Consider the following 24,793-nt stretch of genomic DNA (forward strand, 5'->3'; position numbering starts at 1 on the left):
TTCTTCTCTCTGCGTGCCTGCATGCCCCAGCACCCCCCTCTTCGTTCTCAGCCTCTTGGTCTTACCCTGCCACTGTGAAACTCTTTTGTATTTGAAATGCAGTAAACAGAAAAATAGGGAGCTTCTAAAACACAGAAAACTGCCATTCTGCGTGGTTTTACTGACATCACTACCAACACGCAGGTAATTCTATCTTCTGACTAAGAGCAAGGTATAAACACTTTAATATCTGTTGTGTCCTCTACCAGGTGACCTGTAGTAGTTTATTGTAAAGATAAGCACTCCTGATACAATAAGTTATTTCTTCTCAGAAAAGGGGAAAAAAGTCAAATCTTATAGAAAATATTAACCATAAAATGAGGAGAAACTTGTGCTCCCTTAACATGCTCCTGGGGTTGTCAGGCTCTCTGGATTTCATCTCCTGGGTACGCTGGCATTGTGAGATGCTCAGCTGGAAGCTATTCTGGAACAGAACTGGTTTTGGGTGTAATCCCTAACAGCTGAGAGTAAATACAGCCATTACTGTAGCTTGATGCAGCTTTGAGGACTACAGCTGTATTTATTTTGCTGCTAATAAAATGGCAGCCTACTTTGTCATTAAGAGGCTTGTCTTGGTGAAATAGCAGTTGAGGTGTAATGCTGAGTGTTTGAGTTAGTGGAAGGAGCTAAGAAATAGATGAGCTGCGTTCCTGACTGTGGGTGGAAGGATGGTGAGTAATATGTGTCTTGGCATAGCATCTGCCAAAAGCATTTTTTCTCTTCCCCCCCACCCCACTACGCTGTTCTAGTTTTGAAAGGTGTAAGGTATTCTAATAAGCAAAGGGGGGAAAAAAAGTCAAAGGGAAAAAACTTTCAAGCAAGTCATTATAGCACATTTCAATGACCGTGCCTCACACTTAATTTAATTAGAAGACAACTGCACTGGAAAACTGATCATTTTAGTCGTAGTTAACAACTGGTTCTCTCCTACCCCCACTCAGAACTGATTATATGCCACATTGTATAATGTAATTTCTACAAGAAAATTAAGTATAAATAGTTATTTTGTAGTTAGAATAATGAAGATTTCATGAAAGGTATTATCATTTATCTATGCTTTTAGAGGAGAAAAAAAAAATTTTCTTCTGGTGTTTCTTTTTTACTATATCAAACAGAAAAAAACCCCAGTATCAAATTGGGATATTTTCTAAATTTTTAAACAAAAAACTGAGTGTATAGCTATTTATATGTTCATTATGGGGTAAGAAGGCACTGAAGGAAATGAAACCTTGTATGTGCATGTTTCTTACAGGATTACTATTTTCAGAAGGGATTGCTGTTGTGTTGTAAAATAATTTACTGGTGTATGGTTTGTGAAATGGTGTGGGTAGTTCAATGCTGGATTTCAGGCAAGAAAGTTTCCTAGTTAGCTGTAGTAAGACTTACTTGCTCAGTAGTAACATAATAAGGATAAAAAATAATGTATAATTTAATGAAAAAAAAATCTATCCATTTGCATTTTTCCACCAAATTTCACTTGGTGATACGTTTGTTGGGCTGAGCTATTAAGTGTTCTGTGGACTGTGTTTCAACTACTGTATGATTGACTAGGTATATTGGAGCTTTTTACTTACTGCCAATGCAAAATTTGACCCTAGTTTTACCCTGAGATGTTTTTGCCTTTAAAAATATCCACACTTCATGAGTACTCAGATGATCAAAAAATTAATTGTTATTTGTGGGGTGTGTCTTTGTCTTATAGTAAGAGTAACTTACTGAATTGATGTTGAATAGATTTTATTTTCTTATGTTGATTCCAAAGTTCAACTATGGGAATTGCTGTATTATCTCAAAATTTTAAATCTACATTTTATGCACTGTGCCAAAGCACCCATGAGCTTGTTAAGCAAAGACTTTTTCAATTATATCTTGTGTTTATGCATGTATTTATACTTGACAGAAATCCTTTAGAGGTTTGGTTTGCTGTATTAATGCTTAGTGTATTAGAGCACATAAAATATGGTAGAGGTGTCAGTAAAACCATGCAGAATAGCAGTTTTCTGTGTTTTATAAACTCACTATTTTTCTGTTTACTGCATTTCAAATACAGGAGTTTTACAATGGCAGGGTAAGACCAAGAGGCTGTACTTACAGATCTAGTGCTGGTAGCTTCCATTGTATTTTAGTAGCTGCTGAAGAGTTCCTTGGGCAGACATCCAGCCTCTAGAGGGCACAGCAGTAATCTGCTCTGCCAGACCCTCACCCACACAATCATCTGCACAAAGTTTTAATGCTGGTACCTACAAAGAGAATTCCGCTTGTGTTGCATTAAAAAAAAAATCTCTGTATTCCTCATTTTCCTGGAGTTTTGCTATAGTAAGTTATTTCCTTTTCTTTTTTCTTCTTTAATCTTGGAAATGTTTCTGTATTTGCTTTATTTACCCCCCCCCCCCCCACCTGATGGTGATCTTTATTAAAGTAGACTCAAATCCATGATATTGCTGACTTGCAGATATTTCTTCACCTGGTACAAACATTTCTTTAGGTATACACTACTCTTTGCTGTAGTAAAGACAACAGAAGCCAGTGCAGAGCAATTGAGACTTCCACAGTTAGGTACTGAAATTCCTTATGTGCTAAAATCTGGATAATAAATAATCCACATGGGATTGAACCCACTTAATTCTACTGCAGTTGCATAGGTTCCATTGCTCAAGTCTTTTCTTTTGTGAGATACCATATTACAGCTTTTTATTCTCCTATAGATTAATGTTACTAATGTTGATCTTCATGTGGAGTCATACTTGTTCTCCAGTTCACTGTGATTCTCTACTTTAGTATATCACTATTAGCAATCAGGTTTTCAATGATTCAAATTAATCTGATGGTATGCTTTGAATTTTCCTTAGATGTCCTCATGTAGAACAAAATAAAAGCAAGTATTCCTGGATTTGATGCCAGGAATAAAGACATTCCCCAGTCTGTACTTTAGTTTTGTTCTAAGACTTTATGTTTATGGAGAAATACATATTGAAGAAAAATTTGTTGCTGAGTGTCATTAACTGTGTAGACAACTTTTCTTAGTAGTGGTACAACCTGGGCAATTTCTGCTTGAGAAATTACATAAATGCAGCATTTTAGCTATATATTTAGTGATGAGCAATAGAGCTTTACATCATTGTTGGATTTCTACGTTTCTGTGCAACATAAAAATGGAGGAAGATTGTGTTCATGTTTATTTTGTAGGTCAACTTGTTATGCTCAGTTCCCATTTCTTAACTTTTTCTTCAAAAATAATTAAAGTTGTTTGGTTTATGAAGTGTATAGTGTCTGCTTTATGGGTGGTACTAGACCAGATTTTATTGGGGAAGTTTGACAGCTTCCTGTGAACAGTTTGGAAAATTTAGGTAGTAAGTTACTGTATTGAAGCAATCCCATTTCCAAAGTTTTTCATTGCTTTAAAATGTCAAGAAGTTTTTGTTAGTCTGAGAGTAATGGCAGTTTAGGGAGATGCAGGGAAAAATTTCCAAGACAGAGTACAATCTGTGGAAGTGCTGTGTCAAACTTTTATGTCTTCATCACCTGTGACCAAGAGACAGTTAACTTAGTGGAGAAATAACTGTGACATTGTTTTGTGATTCATCTAATCCACTTTTTCCCAGGGGACTGAGACAGTCACTAGTGCGTCACTTCAGCCTTGGCACACTCCCAGGTTTGCAAACTTGGTTCTTGATTCCACGCTGTGGGGTGGAGCTCTGCAGTAAAACTGCCCAACATACTGAAACCTCAATGAAACAAGGAGGTGTAATGCTTGGAGGGTGTCCTGGTCAACTCCTTTATAAACCTGATCTCTGCAGGGTTAGGTATACTCTTAGAATAAGCTTCTGCTGTCATGGAAATAGGTTGGAAATATAGTTAGGGTATCTGTTCAGTCTTAAATAACCAAATTTTTTTATGACATAGTTGTTTACAGTCAGACACTGGCCCTGGTGTTCTGCCTGAGAGGGAGCATTCTTTTTTTGATAACTGCTAGTAGAGGACTGGTATCATCCAAGTTTATCCCTTACTTTTGTTCTCCAAACCCAAATATCCTCAGCCTTTCTCTTCCACCCTGTCAAATCTGTGGCTTTTACAGCTTGTTGTAAAAGCCAAAACAAAATCAGGCGGTATTGAAGTTAGTGGGGAGAAGCAAGCAAGTCCTAGAGCCACAAATGTCCCCATGAGGGACACAGTGCCTGGGTACCAGTGGGATGCCTGATGGAGAGGCTCTGCCAACATCACCTGTGGCATTGTGGTGGCAGGCAGAGCTAACTGAGTCTTGGATGTTTCAAAATAGCAGGAACAAAGGAATATGATGTGAATGTATTGATACAGTTTATAGGATTTAAAACAAAAAAAGAAAGTTTTATTGGGAAAATAATTAAAAGTCAATTTTCATGGGGAATATTAAAGCACCAAGCGAGTCCAATGTAAGCTAAATGACAGGTCACTGACTTTGGTTACTGGAAGTGTATGTGTCGTGTCTTTTGTCTGAATTTAGAGAAATGTGAATTTTGTCCTTGTGGTGCAACATCGCACTCCTTAAACATAGGACAGGAGAGAAGAACAGCAAAGGATTTTTTTTTTTCACTCCTGAACAAATGAAAGCACCAGCAAAGCCACCTTGATTTTATAATTCAGGCTCCAAATCTCTCTTTAAATCATTTTAATAGACACTAAGTTATAAATCATCCAAGCAATTACATGAACACAAAAGGAGTGGGGCCTAGCCTCAGCTTCAGCCCCAGATGTTTCTTGACTACAATAATGGCCCAGCCCAGATATTTACAGCTTAATTTCTGCTCATGTGCACTTGTCCATAAATGGTTCCTTTTCCATTCCCAGTTCAACCACTGAACAACTTATAGTAGAGCATGATTCAAATTTGTATGATGGCAAATTGTGGATAGAGACAATTTACCTTTGGAAACTTTCAAGTCCATTTCCAATATTTAAAATGTAAGGTGACTCTTGAACAGAGAATGATAGATTGGCCCCTTTTCAATTTTTGTGTTCTTCATTTTTTTGTTCTATTATTGTATATATAATCTGGTTATATACATTCCTGTTTTTTAATTTTTTTTTGTTTAGCTTTACTGCAGTTCTGAGCAGAGACTTTTCTTCCCTCCTTTTAATGCTCTGCCATCTAGCATGACTTGCATTGCAAGCCAGTGCATCTAACCTTGCTGCTCTCTCCATTCCTGTCCTGCTTACTGCTCCTCCCAAACAGCCCAATGCTTGAAACTAAACAAATTGAAAATAATGATTGGTAACCATCTGCTGTGCTGAAATTCCACGTACAGCAGTTAACTCCATTTTACAAAACAACTTCAATCTAGTGAATTACAGTGCAGTTCTTGGTGGCAGCAGATAGCAACAAGCAGTTTCGAGTTCCTCTAGACAAAGCAGTTAATGTAGGGAGCATTATGCGGAGTCATTTGGTGGTGTTGGCATGGTGGGGGGATACTTTTGCCATCAGAGAGTTCAGTGTAATGCATTTGAAACTAGAGGGAGGCTGACCATGGCCTGATTGTTTCATCTGATTAGAAAAGAGGCTGGTCCATAAAACTATGCTGACAGGCGATCTTGCAGATCTGTACCCTTCAGTTTGGTTTTCTGTTTCTGCAGCTGAGCACAATACTGCGAGGAACATGTTTGGCTTTCAGTCATTTCCATGTGACTTTTCGAGTCCTCAATGAAAACCTCAACCAAAAGTTAGGTTGTGTAGCTGGTCAAAGTATATTGAAGAAAAATAATTAATCATAGGTTTTCTGTTGGAGAAACTTTTATAGATACAGAACTGTATCTAGAAGCACTCTAAAAAGTGATGGACTGCCAATCAGCAGACATTCAAATAACTGTAGACTATGATGTAATATTAAAATAGGCACCATTATTATCTGTGTTTTTAATTCAATTTCAATTATCTGAGTTTAGGTTTTGATTGTGTGTAAGAAAAGTTGCTTAAAATGGGCAGTATATTGAGTTCAAAGGACCCATACAGTTCATAAATTCTCTCATGTCTACTGGATTTTTCATCAGGGAGACTTCCAATAAAAATGATCTATTTTAGAAATAATATTGTTTAGTAGGTTGAAATGTGGTGTAATAAAATTAGACCTTCAGTCTTCTAAAGTTACTACTTAGATGGCACCCTTGGGATGGTAAAATGGCTGTATAAGCAGATGAATCAGACAGTTTCACTGATGGGTACATTTGTCAGTCTCCGTTACAGATATAATATATTCTTATATCTGTAATCCTGACACTGTTACATCCAAATGAAATCAACATGAGGTTGTCATCTTTAAGCAAATATGTTAAGTGTTGTCTTTTGTGCTTTGGATTTGAAAGAAAGGGGCCCAAGGGAGCCAGCATCATGCAAATGGAACAAATCCCATTTCTTCTGAGCTGTGCTGTTTCCCCCTTCATGGCAGCTGGCTGTGTTATCTTTGTGTGTTTCTCTGAGTGCTGACAATTCTTTCAGTGATCTAAGTTAGGGCACATTAGAAAGTGGAAGCAGCTGTCTGTCGTTATACTGAGAGACGTGTTTGCTCTACTGCAAAGATGAAGGACCATGAATCCTTGACACACTCTCTCCCCCCTCCCCCTTTACTTTCCAACATGATCAACATTCAGACGCACAGATTGTCTGCTTGGACAGTTTTTTGTTCTGACTGACAGCATCTGGCATAGACAAATTTAAAAATACATAGCATGCCATGCTTGGAATTGGAACATCCCTTCTTTATTAATCTTCTCATTTAAACCATTCATTTACATTTCAAGAAAGGTTACAGCTTGATGTGGTTGAAACATTTATTTTAAATGAATAACCTCCTAATGAAATACCTCGAATGAGCACCAAACAGTCAGTGTTTATTAAAAATTACACCTGATTAGTATGGCCTTGGAACTGCAGTGAAGATATAAGATTTCCCCATTGTCTCAGTCCATAATAAAGAAAAAAAAAAGAAAAAAAATGTTTAGCATGTGTAAGGGTAATCCTTTTTTTTTTAAACCACCGAGCTAAATGAGAGCAGTGTTTTCACTTGCAACCCCCCATAATTTTCAAGAGTACTGTGTTATAAAGCAATAGCCTTTAAAATGCTGTTTCTCTAATTAAATCTGGTTTTGCTGGAACAATGCATTTAAAGGAAATGCCTAAATAGAGTATTGTTTTGTTTTATTCTGCTAACACATTTATGATTTGAGACACAAGATGTTTTAGGATTTGATGTAATCTGAAATCCTATATATATTCTACTGGGAAGTACTCACATATTTGCATACAGTACTTTACTAGTAAAATAGAACTGAAATGGTGGACCACCCACTAAAATGTTTATGCACGTGCACATGCACATATGCACACGTACATTCTGTGCACTCTCATCTTCATGATCCAGGTTAGCAGTGCAGACATGCTTGTCTAGCATTTATGTAAAAATAATATGAAAATTGGCTATACCACTCAGAATATGGACTTGAGTCCATGAAGGGAGGGGGGAAAAAAACCTCTTCTTGTACTAGGCATTTTAGATGCTTTATTGGTTTGCAGCTTTAACTATTTGCTGTACATTAAAAAAAAAAAAAAAAATCTTCCAGAAGGACTTGTAGGGGGTGAGGGGGAAAACCAGTATTATAATAAAATAGAAGACTGTTCAAGTGCTTGGCAGTATATATGTAAAACAAGTATCCTGGCTTATTTGGAAAGAGAAGCTGTAGCAGACAGGCTCAATTAACAATTGTAAGCAGGAGAGGACTTGTATTCCTTCGGTAAATGTAGGAGAGGTCATTTGCTTTAGGATAAAATCTGACAAATTTCAGATATAGACATAAAGGCTGGAATAAATATGACAAAAGATTTCCAGCTGCACATCAAGCATTTTGTATTTGCAGTGGTCATTTACATTTTTTCTCAGTGAATAGATTTCTTTTTTATTAATGTTTTCCTGAATAATATGTTTTTAAATTAATTGACTGTGAAACAAGCATTTTGGGACAATAGGAATTTTAATACAAGCTGGAAATATAATTTTGCTTTTTAAAAAATTCTCTTAGTAATGCCTAATTTATTTTTCTTTTTCTGAAGGAAGCGCTAAGGTGATAAGTTTTCAGCAGAGCTTTTACTATGCTAGTTATGTGTAGTCTGAGAAGTGAAATCAAATTTTATTGTAAATGAAATCACTGTTTTTCTCCTACAAACTGTTCCATTTATGTGATAAATTTCTATTATTTATTTATTTATTTAATGACTACTTATAAAGGCTTGTACAGATATGCATCTGTAAGCAAACTGGGAATAGGTTAGAGAACACAATTCCCTGGTGTAAAAAGCAAGGTTTAGCAGTAATGCTTTTAATCTGGACTTGTAGAGGATTCGGGAGCATCCATAGATCTGCTTCAGTAATTACCATACCCCAAGTGGCACTGGAAGAGACATTTGCCTAAAAACTTGATGTCTTCATTACACTGTTTACATTTTAATTAGAAACATGAAAATTAGTGATTCATATGGACAACTATAGTTTAAGTGGGTTTGCTCACCATCCAATAAATCAGAGGGGAAAAAAAGGAGGGGGGTGGGAGGAAAAAAAAGGCAACCCTACAACCGGCATTTGCAAGCAGCAAACCCTCCCAAACCTTACAGTTGTAATAAACAGTTTACTAGGAATCATTCATGGGAATAATGTGTTGATATTAGAAGCTGGTTAAAATGTGGTTTGTATTTTATCAGAGAGGAAATTTTTATGTAAATTAGAGACTATTATTTTAAAGGTAAGGCTAATTGCACTCGGTGTTACATGTATGTGATTGGGGTCTGTGCAGGATACACATGTAGCTTCTGTGTACACATAAATATGTCCATTGTAGCTATATTAAGGAGAAGAATTGGTGTAGGAATATTTTGTCAGTGCTGAGCACTACGTATGGCTGCAGAGCAGCCAGTTTAGCCTGTTTCAGTATGTCTCCATAAATACATGTAAACATTAGTATAGCTGCACACAGAGGTGCACACATACAAATACACGTGTGTGCGTGCACAGAGCGAGTAAGGAGATGTGGATAATCTGCCCCTGAATTTTGCATGTACCTGTCAGCACCAGGGGCCTTAAACCATTGCGTCCAGGAGTGATGGGGAGAGGCAGCGGTGCCTGTCAGTGTCCCTGCCTGAGTCAGCAGCATGTCCGCTGCCTGTGCCGGGCGACAGTCACTCACGCAGCCCTGCCCTCCCCGGGGGCCGCCGGCCTCCTCCGCACCAAGGAGAATGACCCCTCTGTCTGGCGCGCTCGAGATCCCGAATCGCGCCGCATCGGTGTGCGAGTTCAAATCCCTACTCCTGAAGGCAGAGCTGGGATTCCAGCTAATGACTCAGAGATACAGAGGGTCAATGCACTGGTGATCTGGAGTACTGAGCCATTGCACCAGCTTAGTTGTACTTTTTTTTTTCTCCCCCCTCCTTCCATAACTTACTGTCTTACTCTCCACATTTCCGCCCCCATTCCCTTACGATAAAAGTGATGATACGCAAAATTGTGTTTCTTCTTTTAGGAATACTTAAATGAGTTGAATTTCTTCAGATTTCAGTTTGATCCACCCAATTAAAAAAAAAATGCTTTGTTTGGGGGGACATGGGAGAATTGTTTTCTACACTATTAACTTTGTGCTAAGTTAGTTCCATATAGACTGTTTTGGATATTATGCAAATAATACATGGATAGACAATTTTTTTCAATGGGAGAGCAAGTCTCAGTAGCAATAAGTAAAAACTTAATGGTTTAATATTAATGTTTTTTTTTTTTTTAAACCAAAAATAAGGACGTTTCCTTCTCTGTCGCTTTTTTATTGAATTTCTCTTTGCTGGAATCCATAAAATTTGTAAGATAATCTTTTTCTCTAATTGTCACTGCATTCTGTCATTTCCTTTATATATGTAAATTTACATGTATATGTTAATATTTCTTCCTGTGTACCTCAAATTTTTAGACATGGCATGATATACCTCAGCATAAGCATTTTATAAAGATGTTTTGCATTCACCAGTATGAATCACATTTTTGTTCCTTCATTTTTCAAGTGGTGCTTTTGAGCCACAGAATAAGTAAACCTAGGTATGCCTTGTGGCTATTTTAATGCTTTATGTAAGTGTTTCACATGCCAAAAATACACAATAGTGTCCCTTTTTTTTGCATTTGTTTTCCTGTTAAAATAATGTTTCAGTTTATGTCAAACAGTTTCATTTGATGTAAAGATTTGTTTCCTATTTCTTAATTTTTTTCAAATGATTTTAGCATTGTCTCTAATTTGTGGTAATTTGGAAGCACTGCAATGAAGTAACTTGGGTGCGCACTTTGTAGTGCGATTGACTTAGTGACAGTGCTATGTCTTCATTTGTTCTGGTTTTTCTTTTTCTTTTTTTTCCCCCCTTTTTAAACGCATCTCTTTGGGGTCTAGGCATGTTATAAATGTGACTGAACAGAACTGTTAACATCTGCAGAGACAGAAACATGCTGCCTGCTTGTACGTACTGCAAAATTCTAATAGTTTTGTGCTATCTGTTAAATTCAGCGTGCTTTTTGCATTGTGGCACGGAACAGTTGTGCTGTGAGGGAAGCTGGCTGCCTGCCAGCCATCGACTATGAAATCCCGGGTACCTGAGAGCTTATCAGTTCTTTTGATTTGTAAAAGAAAAAGTGATGAAAATGTTGGTAAACTGCCATGAAGGTTTAAGGCTGCTGGAATAAGGAGCCGTGTAATCAGATTGGAAAATGGAGCTTGAGATTCTCTGCATGTGAAGCAGTCGCCTGTGGACCTACCGAGATGCTGTGCAAGTGCCTGAGCTGACCACTTTGTTAGCAAATCAGCTTGTTTGCTGCCGCAGCAGGGTAGAATAGGCTCGTCCTTGTGATGGTATGTAACACAGGTAATATCTCTTCCTTTGCACAATGTAATCAGCTTGCAATTAGCTCACTCTACATTAACCTTCTTGATATTTTTCCCTTTCGTAAGACTGTGCACTTTAAACAATTAACTATAGAAAGTAATCCTTCAAGCAAATCAAAGCAATCCTTTAATTTTATCACCCTGCTGAAAAAGTATCAGGTGGTCAACTGGTCTTCATCAGCTGCTGGAAATTCTCAGGCTCACTGTAGCGTGGAGAGGTTCTTTAACCCACTCACATTTAGAAAAATGTCAAGATTTTATATTTCTCACATAATGTAATGCTGCATCGTGAAAGTGCAATTGGAATTGTTTTAATGAAAAACCTTGGGAGAGCCCTTTCATATAGAGACAGCTTTTGTGCTTCTGTTTGTTTAGGTATTTCCATACACTACCTCTGAGAAAGCTTTGATGACACAGCCACTTGTACTGATAATTCCACTGCTTCACCTCCAGTGAACTTGATTCACTAAGGTTGAAGAGAACAAGGCTATCGTTGCTGATCTTCTGTGCTGCTTTTTAATCCTCTGAAATAAAAGCCAGATAATGGTAAAATTTGTGTGGTAGGCAAACTTCCTTTTTGGTAGGAGAATGAAAGTTTTAATGCCATTTGTGGAAAATTGAAGTTTCTAGCTAAGAAAAATAAAACTTAAATTAAGAGAGCAGAACATTACATGCCTTGTTGCTATTTGAATGGCACACCCAGCCAAAAGTTCCTTTGTCTCTTTGATAGTTTAGGGTTTTATTACAAGCTGGAATTTTCCAGAGTCATCATGTAAAATATGTGATTGTTGATACCCTTGAAATATTGTATAGTAGCAATATGCCTGGTATTTAATGTAAAAATTTGCTTCTATTTAAATAATTTACACGCCTTGCTTATTTCTAAACTTAAATCACTCAACAGTTATGCTCATATGAGTAGAAGCAGTGAAATTACTGACAAACATGTTGCAAATAATATTGGTGTGAATGAGCCTTATTCATACTATGTTCATTATATGAAAATAAATATTGTTGGCAATTTAAGGCTGTAATATATAATGACCTGAAACTTCTGTCCAGATGTTTTGTTTAGAAGATGTTGGAAATGGTCAGCAGCTGCTTTGCCACCCTCTACAAAAAGTAATTTAATTGAATTCCAGTAGATCAGAGCAATAACCTGAATTTATAATATGTGATCTGCTTTTACCAATGATATCTGTGAAAGCAGTATTGACTGGCTGTGTTAGAGTCATCTTTTATCTCTCTTTGTAGAATGTGAGCATGTTTTGAAAGTAGAAAGCTAGATGCTACTAATCATATTGTGTTTATCATATTTAATGTTGGCTTTGGCTCAGTTCTAATATGTATAAAAATTCTGGAATTTATGTGCACATCTGTTTTTTGTGTGTCCTGTTTAAAAAAAAAATAACCTGCATACATCATATGCTGCAAAGATCTACTTTATATTCTTTTAGAGGACAAACTCCATTAGATATGCACTTACTGTACATTGGATTGTAAATCTTACAATTTAATGGTAATTCAGTGAGCAGTTATTGCTTCTGTGGCCTTTTTTCTTTCTTTTTTGTCCCATCTTACTTGTGAAATAGGGTTACCCTTTACAAGTGTCACATCCATAGATTCATCTTTTGTACTCTATAGTTGTTCCTAGTGCATCATTCTAAGTGAAAAGAAAAATAGGAAGCCAAAGCTACAGGAGGGGCATTGGGGGAGGGAGGTCTATACATAGAAATACAGCATATAGCAGCAGAAAGACCAAGGCAGTTTAGCATCAATCTAACAGATTAAAATTTTGCTGTAAAGGTACATTTTCTTTAACCTCATTCTCATTCGTTTTCCCCTACCACTGTAGTTGGCGTTTGAATTCCCAGGAAGCAGAAATGGTGTCTTAATGATACGAGCCTTTTTGCCTCGCTTACACTGCTAATACTCTTATCCCTTTTCTGATATGAAATACTTTTTGCAGAAACAATATACACATTTGTAAAGAAATTATAAAAGGATTCTCCTTTTGAAGATAATGAGTTCTCTTCAGGAACTGCAGGTTACGTGAAACACAAATGAGCTCTAAGTGGAGGGATTTAAAGTCCTGCTACAGCATTTAATTTCTTGAGGAAAGGAGTTCAGTTCAAGGTTAGCCTGTTATTGTGGCACTGGCAACTACTTCTCTCATTCCTGTTCTTCTGCCAGCAGTACTGCACAAAAGGCAGTCATTTTTATTTAATACGTAGGGAGGTATTAATCACTGCAGTGTTTTGTCGCAAAAATTTGTCTTATCAAATTCATTGTTTCACCACTCATGACAATAATAGGTGTTTAATTACTCAATAAGAGCAGTTTATAGATTCCATTTTTCCTGTTTGCTGGACAAATGGTATTGATTTTGTACTTTGATGCAACATGAAACTGTATTAAACACAATTAGAATTCTAAAGCTGGTAATGTGTATCAGTTATGGTAACTGAGCTCCTTGCTGAAGAAACTGCATCTTCCAAATTTTTGCTATGTTTAAATTCCCAGGAGACAAAAAGATCTTTAAGGACATTCCTTTTATGGCATAAGCTCTTGATGTCTTTTCTTCTTGTTTTTCCACTAGCATTTATGCTTGCTACAATCTTTTCATATTCAAGACAAGTGGTTTATGTAATATTTTTTCCGTTAATAGTACCTTTATACTGGTAATAAGTTGTACAGATTCCAACCTACTCAACAATTTTACCATTGTCTCATCCTACCTTCATGCCGTACTTATGAACAAGATACCTTTTGTGAAAAATTAGAATTATATACTCCAAGCTTGAGTTTGGACAGTAAAAATTTATGAGGCTAGGAAGACAGAAGACTTTTGCTATTTTTCCTAGAACTCAGTTTTCTTGAGAAGGTGGCTATTAAGCCACATATGGATTTTTCTTTTACTTTCTTTATTTTATTTTTAGTGTTATACTGTCATTCATGACATGTTTTTGATATATCAATACCTGCATAGGCTTGAGTATTTTCTTTGGGTAGGATTTTAGTGGATTTAAAGAAGTTGCATTGCCAGAATGATTGTTTATTGCTTCCTTTGTGGTCAGTAAATTTTTATTTACAATTCCTTTCTACTACTGGTGCTTGTGTAACAATTTTCAGTTGGGAGTGTTTAATGTTTTCATTATTTTGTTTGCTTTTGTTTCCAAAGAGTCAAAATTAAACAGCATGAATTGAAGGTGAGCATACTCAAGTATCTATATCTGAATCAAGAAAAGAAGAATGAGTCCTGTCAATGTGCATTCCATTTTGCAAGCTTGCTTAAGTAACCAAATCTTATGATATTTGTTGTTCATTGTCTTCAATTATCTGCATAAATAAATTGGATAATATCCTTAGTGTACAATTCTTAGTTTTTCTTCTTCTTTAATTTTATTTCTAGGTTCTGCTTGTAACCTATATTTTACCTCATTTAGCTGAGGTTGAATATTTCTTAAAAGTACAGGTAAAATTTGTGATAAATGTACCATGACTGAAAAATATTTTTGAAGAATTCATGTTGTGGATAGTAATATCGGTGCTAAATTTTTCCTGCATCTATGCCCTTTAAATTACAGGTTAAGTAAAGAAAGAAAATGCACTTATTTGGAATACTCATTGAGTTGCATATGAAGGTGTAGTGTGTGCTTGTTGGGAAGCATGGTTAGTCTCTAGAAACATCCATTGTTTAGTCAGCAGTTTTTAAATGTAGGCATAATTTTGTTCCCTTTTTTTGGGATCTGTTCATATTGCAGTTTCACAAAATGTGTATTAGCATACCTATATTCATGCTTCTGTTATAATTGTTTCACATCTTTTACAGAATATTCCCCGAACTCTGAAAAGCTCAAATTCCTTATTTAAGCTTACTTAAGAGCTTCAGTGGGACTACTCATGCTTAAACTTAAGGACATGCTTAAGTGCTTTGCTGAGTCAAAACTTTATACTGAGTGGACCTTCTTGTTTCTTCTTTCAGACAATGATTTATTTCCTATGTGTTCTGAATAACTTGGATACCAATGGCTCATTTCATTGTTTGTGTTTTAGGCAGTGAGTTAGGTGTTCTTCGCTTTATGAAAATCAATACAAATTTCAATTACACAAACAGCAGGTGAGACATTAAAATTAAAAGGATGTAGGATGCACATTTTAATCTGCGGTGATGTCTCAGCTATCCAGATGTTATGGGAAAATTGAATAAATCTAAGTGGGATTCTGAATAATTGAATATATTGTTCTTATTTATTTGGATTACTGTAGCACTTAGAGGTCTCAACCAAGATGGTGACCTTGTTGTGCTGGTATTGTAAAAACATGTAGTGAGAGACTGTTCTGCGTCAGAGGGGTTACATTCTAAATAGCTGAGACGCACAAAGGTTAATAGGGACACAAAGAGGCGCTGAAATGTGAAGAGACTTGCCCAAGGTCATATAGCAGGTCAGTAGCAGAGCCGTGAGTTAAGCCTACATCTCTGGACTCCTATGCACTAGATTGCTTCTCCAATGATTAAACTATCTGCCTTTAATAGCTATTGAGGGAAGTAATTGTCTTTGATTTAGCAGGGAGTTTTGGACAGTGATATTTGTCTGCATTTCTTCTTGGTTTTTGCATGTCATAGAAATCTAGAGATATAGTGCAATAATACGGCAGAGAACATTAAAAGCACGGTTCTTATTTTGCCTCACTTACTGCAAATTTTGCAGATACTTCTGGAGAGGTAGATGCTGTTCCATAGAGTACTAGCTACAGCTGCTGGTGTTTGTTGCTGACTTACATACCTGTTTTTGCTTTATGTAAAATCAGATGTATGGCCAGCCACTTTGATTGTTTCTCAGGAAATAAAGTTTTAATTACATTGGCCAAGCTGTCCTGAAGCCTGTATCCTCCTTATGACAGTTCACTTCAGAAGCTACACTGCTTCATTTCAGTAACTTTATTACCATTTGGCTCAGAGATTGCTATTTCGCCTTGGCCAGAGATTTCATCAGTTGCCCGGTTCACCTTTGTCCACACTATACTTGTGAAATGACCTGCTCCTTTAGTGCTTGTCAATAGTAAATTGCTGCATCCTTAGTGTCCAGGCTGAAGCACAGTAAAGAACACAACTCTTTATTAAATTAGCGGATTTTACACTAAATTTTTTTGGATTAAACCTGAATGTGAAAATTCTTAATTACCATTTAATACCAAGTAATTAAAGCACTGGCCAGAGTCACCTATGTAAAGTGCATCAGTTTGAACTGCCACCTGATTAATAGGGTTGGTGATATAAAAAGTTCAGCACAAAAGCATGCTCTGCCAGGGTCACTGTTTTAACAGCTGTAGAAGGTGCAGTTTTTGCTATCATTTATGTCTAACAATTGGATCAAAATAATAGTCTGTGAGGTGTTGTGGTTGGTTTCTCCATTGTGACGTCAGGTGAATTATTTGAATTTGACATCAGTTAAATTGGTTTTGTAGGATATATTTATGAACAAACTGGTTTGATACTGATCTTTGCTTGATTTGCATTCTTCAAAATGAACAATCAAGTAGAGTTTTTTTCCCAGACTTGTCTTGCATATCAGAGTTAAGTTCAGGGAAGGTAGTAATGTGCATTAGTACTATGTCTATATTTTCATCTCTTTGCATACAATCATTGATTTATTGTAGCTCAGGTGCTGTCTGCACTTTGGCTTATGTTTGCCTGGGAGTGTGTGTTAGGAAGTGTATCCACAGGGTAATACCAAATAGCTGGCTTAATAGCTGTATTTTTATATCCCTGTACATACATCTATATCTATATATAAACCTCCCAGTATTGTACTCTGTTATAAAAGCTTTTCCTGTGCCATGCTTAGCCCCAGAGACTCTGGTCTGCAAGATCATTCGAAAATTGTGCTGTGTTCACATTTAGCATGATGGTGTTTTGTTTTGTTTTTTAAACTCTTAACAGTTTATTGATGGGGCCTGAACAAACTGCTGCACCTTCAGAGGACTCAATTAGCTTTTGCCAGGCTCAGTGTGTGTGCAGCAGGCAGCCCATGCATTAGCAATTGCAGGATGGGAGCTATAATGATTTTCACCTACTGACGGCTCTGTGAGCATTAATTTTGACAACACCCTACAAAGTAGGTAAGCGTGGTTATCCCCACTTTATTACTGAGCCCACCAGAGGAAGGATTAAAGCCTCGATCACACTGATAAGTGTGCATGTGTTTAGCTGTAAAACAGTAGGCAGACCTAAGTGTTTAACTGGAAGAGCCTTTTTCAGCAAAGTTAAGAAAATATGTTTTGAGCTAATTTTCTAAGTGAGCAGAAGATTTCCATGTCAAAGCTATGTTTTGGCTCTGGGGTGCTTGATTCTAGCTTGTTCATACTTCAGCACACCACTTTCAAATAAACTTCCAATTCTTCTTTTTATTAAGTACTACAATGGTTACTTAAGATACAATAGCAAAATTCTTAGCTCTCGTATTTCCAGTGAAGGTTGCTGACAGTAATGTGTGTTTTTGCTGTGAATTCACTTCAGTTTTGATGTTAGTGTGGGTCAGATGTTTTATTTTGCTTTTTTTTGTTACTGTTTTTGAATGCAAATTTTCTATTGAACTATGTTCTTGTATAGTTATAACACACAAGGTCCTTAGCTGAGATTCAGGTGTCTGTCTTGGGTGTCCCACTTCTCTGTAAGAGCATGTGTGAAGAGGAATCAGTTAAATTCAACAGGAATGATGTCAGGAGAAACAGTTCTCTTGCCTTTGTTTTTGTTTTTTTTTTTGTTTTGTTTATTTTTTGGTGGGTTTTTTGGTTTGTTTTTTTTTGTGTTTGGGTTTTTTGGTTTGTTTTTTTTTTTTTGCAACCTTCTTTGGAAACCATGGCTGTGGTGGCTCACCCAGCCATGAAAGGGGCCAATGTGCTCTTCCTCCCACCTGGCTGGAGGTGAATCTCCCACTGCTCTAGGCAATCCCAAATGTCCATGAGGGCAGCTCATGGGCTCCCTCGTCGCCTCGTGCTCCAGTACTCTCTCAGGCACAGACTGCAGGCTCTGGGGGCTACATTCAGGTTTTACAGGGAGCTGGGGTTGATTTCATTCCATCCTCTGTCCTGAGCTGCAGGAATTGGTTTGTGTCCAGCTCTACAAATGGAGCACTGCATGGGCAGCTCAGGACCATATTGCACATGGTGCCGTATGGGGCTGGCACAGTTGCTGCTGAGCTCCTGTTCCTTTCTCTCCGGATGCTCATAAAGCTCTCCTTTAATTTGTCACTTGTGGAGAGCACATTTTAATAAATAATAAACAGGAAATCCAACTTTATTTCTTTTTTTTTTTTGTTTTTGAGTTTGCTCATGATCTGTTGCTGTTAAAGATAAATGCCCCTGCTAGATGGTAATAAAAACATTGATGCATGTTCATGGGCTCTGAGATAGCATTCAAAGCAGTTACAGGTTGTTTTGTTAACCATGTCTTTCAGTTTTACTCTTGAGACAGGACTGGCACAGCAATAAATTCAAACTTCAACATTCACAGTATTTCTGGTTCTGATGAATAGACACAGCAAGCCTAGCTAATTTTTAATATTCCTACTATGATGAAATAAGTTTAGCTGAATGATTCTGGAGAGATGAGCAATTTTGGCATACTGAGCAAGGAAAAGGGAACTGTACAATGCTAAGTGATTCACTGATTAAACTACAGAAATTATGCCTCAGGTGCTGCTGTAGTTGGAATTTCCTGTAAAACTGTGTTCTTTTCATAATATAGCTGATACACATGAAGCAATATAAAAGCTTCAGTCATTCAAATTCAGGCATTTGTACACACACTTCCAAAAGTCTTGCCCTATTTTTCAGGTGCTAAAATAGAGGCTGAGGAAAGTTGCTGGCGTAGTATTGTGATCTGGCAGACAGTGAGTCTTGTCAGATGAGATTACAAGGTGATCTTGTAAAAGGGTTAAATTTTGAGAAAGTATTGGGGAAAAACAGAAAGGATTTATTAGTGTATTTGAAATTGTTTTCTGTTCAGACAGTAGAAGATTGATGACATAGCAGCAGCTTTCTTTTTTACAATGAATCTAGACCTCTCAAGCATGTTCATATTCTGTGGTAGAATCTGTTGGATATCTGTCCACAAAACTCCAGATCATTACAGCTGAAAAACTTAGACTGGAAAAATGAGTGTCATGTTAAGAAGAACCCATTGTTTTTCAAGTCTCTTGTTCCAAGACTTAGTTTGACAAGTTCAAAACAGCCCTCCTGTGAATACATGACAAGAATCTGAAAAATTTGAGCTCAAGTCCTCTGTCTTTAACTATGCTGGTTCTTTACTCTCAGATATTTTACAAACTAGCTACTGGTTTAAAATTGTTCCTGGCGAGCACTTTGGTAGGAATATATGTGTGAAAATGCTCTGTAGAGTCCCCCAGCTGCCTGCAAACAGAACTAAATGAACAGCAGAGTTCTGGGGTTTAATTTTTTATGTTCTGGAAAACTCTCCCATGGACAAACCAACTACATGACATTTCAGCTTGCTTTGAGAAGGTGAAGGTTAGTAACTGGGAGAAAAAAAAAGATAATTATGGTAAAAGTTGACACCCAATCTAAATAAATATTTGAAAACTCTTTAACAATTGCATCCTGTCAAATTTTTCAATGTAGGAAACTATTCCATGCAAAGTAAGGTGCTGAATGCTGACGTATTTCCATTGAGTGACATGAGTCCTTCTCAGTTCTGGTACCTGCTTGATACAGCATAATAAAAGAAGAAGAAAGAGTTGGCTGAACAAAACATGGAATTGTTTGGTTCTATTAAGAAATGTCACCATTTATCAAAGTAAAACTATTAAGCCATAACCTGCATCTTTTCTTTCACCTTGGTGTATGTCAAGGGTAAAAGTTCAAACCAATCCTTTTCATGTATATAATCATGGAGTGCAGTTAATTACAATCGTTTTAAAGGAGTCTATTAAGAAATCATAGCAGATGAACAACCACTAAAGTAGAAAATCCACTGCATTAAGAATTACAGGCTTGCCATATAAACTTTAAATAGCATTTAACAACACTTAAAGAACATTAAGAGCAACTTATGTGTTGTGGCAGTATTCACAGGAATGAAAATTAGAGGAAAAAAGTAGTGTAACTGTACCAGGCTGGCGTCCTTCTCATTGAGAGAACATTGACTATCACTGTGGAGCAAGGAAAGCCTTTGCATGATGTTTTGACAAAATGGCTGAAGTGAAATAATAGTTCACAAATTAGTAAGTGACTACGCAGTACTGCAGTGTTGTTGTTTGTGTGGAAAAATATTTTGCCTTTCACTAAATGAATCCAAAATAATGGAAGGAACCCAAACTAATCTATTGTCTTAGAGGGAGATAAAGTGGGTCTAACTAAGTTATCTGAGTTCTTACGTAGCACTGCAGTTGCCACAAAGCAGCCCTAGCAGGCTGCTCACTAAAGCATTGGGCAGTTGAGGCCTGTTGGCCATTGCAGGTAGCTAAACAGCAGGTGCATCAAGCACACATGTGGAGGAGCTCGGTGAGGGAGGAAGACTTGTCTGAAACAAAAATGTACATTTGCAAACATGACTGTAACAAGAGCCATGCAAGCTTAGGTTGAAGACCTGCCTGTCTGTCTCTTGGCATAGGTCAGCAGGGGATGGCAGAGTGTGAAATGCCCCAAGTGTGGAGCTCTGCAGGAGCTGCAGACTGAAGCAGCAACAGGGTCCACCCACACCACCACAAGCTCTGCAGGACAGGCTGCAGTGCTCAGCTGGGTGTTTAGTTTCCAAAGAAATGAAACTCTTTGCAGTGTGTAAAGCCATTGGATGAGAAATAGGAAAGTTTTAACTGATTGCCATAATATCTAGCCATTGAAGCAGTTTTAGGGAGAGCCTTTTTTTAATTCAGTGGAGAATTGTTAGCTATTAGCTGGAAATATGCTAATGGATCTAATAGGAATAAAATAAGAAAGTTTGAACCATTTCTGTGGAATCCTATCACGTTTAATAGGCAGTGATAATCCTTCTATAGTTTTCTTAATCACTGTCAACTTCTAGAGAAGTAATATTTTTCTACTGTCAAATTTCATAGATGGGAAATGTCTTAAAATTGTAATTTCCAATAAATTTATGTAGACTTTTTCATGGGAATGCATATATTGCTAAGAGTACTCAATTAGAAAGTTTTTAAAAGGAAAAAAATATTAAAGTAGAGCCTTCTAAGACACAGTCTTCATGGAATCATTCAGTGAAAAGAGTCTTGCTTATGGTACCTTGAAAAATGTTCTGTCAGAAGAAAATATTGTATTTAAGGGAGAGATTAAGAGAATGGTAATCTTTATTGGTAAAGGAAAAAATGTGGGGTTTTTTTGTTTGGTTGGAGGTTTTTTTTTTTTTTGAAAGGCTCAAAATTCCAAGTGGAAAGGGAGACCTGCTGTATTCTGGCAATATTTTGTGACCACTAGGAAGGGCTGAGGAATACATGTGTGAGTTTTGCTTTGGTTGTCCTTTGTCTGAAAGATCCTGTGGTCCTGCTGATGGGCTGCTCGACAGAGAGAGTTTGTGGGACACTGTGGTTGTCTGCATCTTTTGAGGGTCAGCTTTGCACTGTCCTTGCTCTCTCACCTGCTCTGGACCTTCTCCTGTCTCATGGTGGTGGTTGGGGTTGATGTCAGAGACAGAGAGGCAGCAAGTGCAGTTGTGTTATGTTTGTAAGAATTGTTCAGCTGCCAAGTCAATCGCTTTTGGAGAAAGAACTAGAACAAATGTATGACTGGAAAAAAACGTCATTAGTTTAACTTACTTTTGTGTCATTTCAGTTGCTGTTCATCATTTGCAGGATGGCTTTTTAGAAGCAATCTTTGTGTTGCTTATACAATAACAGCCTCATTCAGGAAACTCATTTTTCAATAGTGTTTAAATAAGTAGATAAAGAAGCTTCAACGTTTTGATAGTGAGATTTTCCCCCTAGATGGAGTGTAGCCATGTTAATAATTCCCGTTCAGCATCTCTGGTGTCGAGTACTTGGGGGGGTGTTGGTTGGCTGGAGGGGGGCTTTTAGTGTTTTGTTGTGGGTTTGGTTTATGGTTTTTTTACTTGGTATGCCAGGTAATGTGATTTGGAAAAAGCAGTTAAGTTTTCAGCACTGTACAAATCTTCCTTTTGGCCAAGTTACTTGAAATCTCACTTCTTAAAATGGAAGTTTTTATGTCAACTGAAGTCTGGCACTTTGACAGTCATTAGAATGTGAAGTAATGAATTTATTAATTTCTAATGACAAACAGAACATTTTCAGTAGCACTTCAATGCATTGTGGAAAGTCAAAGAATATTCCCTAATATCCTGTTACTGAGACTTACATTTCCAGATATCATTAAATATTAAGAATTGACTCCAAGTACATCAATATTGGGAATCACTTTGCACAACTTTTATGTTTCACTCTTCTTGCAGGTTGGTAATTGGAGTATTTAACCTTACTCTTCCTCACTTTATTAGGAAATGCTGTTATTTTAACAATTAAAAAATACTAAAACAGATCAAGCAGTTATTTCGACAAAAAGCTCGAAACATTCTTGCCTAAATTCCACAAATAAAAAAGCCAGCTAAATTATCACCCTGAGCAGATTTTCTCAGGGACCTCAGTCAACCTTTATAAAGGATAATTACACTGGTGTTTTAACATGGGGCAAAGGAAATGATAAAATTAGGGCATAAGAGACACTGGTCCTATTTTGAGAACACAGTAGAAAAATTGGTAAGGGATTTTTACCGCTGTTTTGTTATATGGAGGGGTGTTTTTTACTTTCACATGTTTGGATATTTTTTTCAGGCTCTTAAGCTCTGTGTTCAGTGGCATGAATCTGAGAGAGATCTCCCAGTGTGTTAAGAGGACGTTTTTGAAGTTGTGGATTTTCGTGGGTATTTTAACTTTGCAGCTTCAGTCACCTCTCCCCTCACTGACTCTTCTTATATTCTGCCTTACCTTCTTTGCAAAAGGATATTTAAAATGAATTCTAAAAATTAATCTAAATTTTTTTTTTAATTTCATATAATCTTGTTTATGCTTTTTAAGGTCTCCTGTGATTAATTTAAAACTCAAAATTATTTTGCCACAAGTTGTTGCCTGCAAAATACAGGCATGAATTCATAGTTCTGTTTTGGTTTATTTTTCAGGATTTGTTTGACAGAATTTCACCTAACTCTCTATCCAAACCCGCTAGCTTCACTTAATTTCAGCCCCAAATTACATCATTCGACCCCAGGAGAAGTTTCCTCCATTTCAACAAATCGAGCCCAAGTTTGTGTGACAGTGGATAGATGAGGTGAGCTGATGAGGGTCTGGGAGGCATTGCAATCAGAGTGGCAGGTGAGGCAGCTCTCAGTGAATGGATTTGAAGGACTAAATGTGAGGATTTGGGAAGGAGGAATTGTTATAGTGGATTACAGCTGAAGTCCGTCATGGAAATATCTCCAGTTTGTCAGTAGCTATCAGAAAACACATTAGAGAAAGGTGTATGGAAATGGTGGTAGCAATCAAAATCAAGCTGTGTGAAAAGAATTCTATCAATTAGTCTAGATCCGTTTCACAAAATCTGTGCTCCCTAAAGATTTCTGTTGGTAATCTTAACCCACAAGAGGTTATTGTGGTATAATTGAAATGTACATACATCACCAGACTAGCATGAATTTTCTTTTCCCTTTTTTTCCCCCAGATGTGCATTAACGCAGTTAGACAATACATTCCCTGTGAACTATGAGTTATCTGTCAGCAGATACTGAGAATAAGATGAAGAGCAAGGACTATTTTTAGTGTAATCAAACAGCTTAATTGAGTTTGGGATATTTGTTTGAGTTGGGTACAGTGGCAGGAAAGATTGTAGGGAAAGCTGAACCTGCCTGTACTAAAATTTGCCCTCAATATGGATGCTCTTACAAGGACTGGATAGCTGCAGAGGACTCACTTACATTGTAAAAATATACATGATTCATTTCAATTGGTCTTTTAAGTTTTTAAAATCACATTTGTCCTCTTGCTGCACTGTTTTTGCCAGTGTAAAGATCATAGGTTTTATTTGATTATATTTTGGTAATCTGTTAAATGAGACTGGGTCACCTTGCACCATGCAACATTTCACTTCACTGCTAAAACTTAATGCCATCTTTTTATCTTTCACTGAGTGGATGTCAGAGGACACAATATTAATATAAGACAGGCATCTCTAATATTTCATGAATGGCCTTTAAAAAAAAAACCTCAAAAAACAACCTAGGAAGTAAAAATTGACACTACGGTAGTGAATTTAGTCACCTTTCTCAAATGTTGAATGGTTTTCCATTTATGCATCTCATCTTTTGCAAGACTTATTCTGTGTCAGATAAGGCTGTTAAAAAGCACAAGTGGTTTCCTTAGATTGAATATATTGTTTTCCTCATGGGATAGGGGGATTGAAAGATTTCCATTAACAATTGGTCAAAAACTGAAGATAATATCCCAAAATAAGACCTGTATCTTTTTAGTGGATTAAAGTTCGCTATTAAAAACTGGAACACCTGGGATTTGGTGCCTATTTTGGTGCCTTTTTTTTGTTTACTTCTCTTTCGGTGCCTTAAAAATTAGTTTATACTTTCCAGCTCTATAGGGATATCAGGTAGGTTAAATCAGGACCTGATAAAGCATTCTAAATAAGTGCATGCTACTAGTAAATTATGGAGTATTTGCCTCCTTTTTTGTGTGTGTTTGTCAAATATACTATTCCAGAATCATGTGGCAATATATACAGATGTGCATAGCTATGTGTATATACATACTTTTTTATGTTATACATCTAAAATTTATTT

The 24,793-nt window shown here is 36.9% G+C and overlaps 1 protein-coding gene across 1 annotated transcript in view; it reads left to right on the plus strand.

The window, feature by feature from the left end:
- The first annotated feature begins 622 nt into the window (after nt 1-622).
- FIGN (fidgetin, microtubule severing factor) overlaps nt 623-24,793 on the plus strand; it is an 84,872-nt gene continuing 60,701 nt past the window's right edge. The window contains exon 1 of the mRNA XM_059476168.1: nt 623-710. The gene's annotated coding sequence lies outside the window, so the exon portion shown is untranslated. The remainder of the gene's footprint in view (nt 711-24,793) is intronic.

Source organism: Ammospiza nelsoni, chromosome 7 (assembly GCF_027579445.1).
Source record: "Ammospiza nelsoni isolate bAmmNel1 chromosome 7, bAmmNel1.pri, whole genome shotgun sequence".
In the NCBI taxonomy this organism is placed as follows: Eukaryota; Metazoa; Chordata; class Aves; order Passeriformes; family Passerellidae; genus Ammospiza; species Ammospiza nelsoni.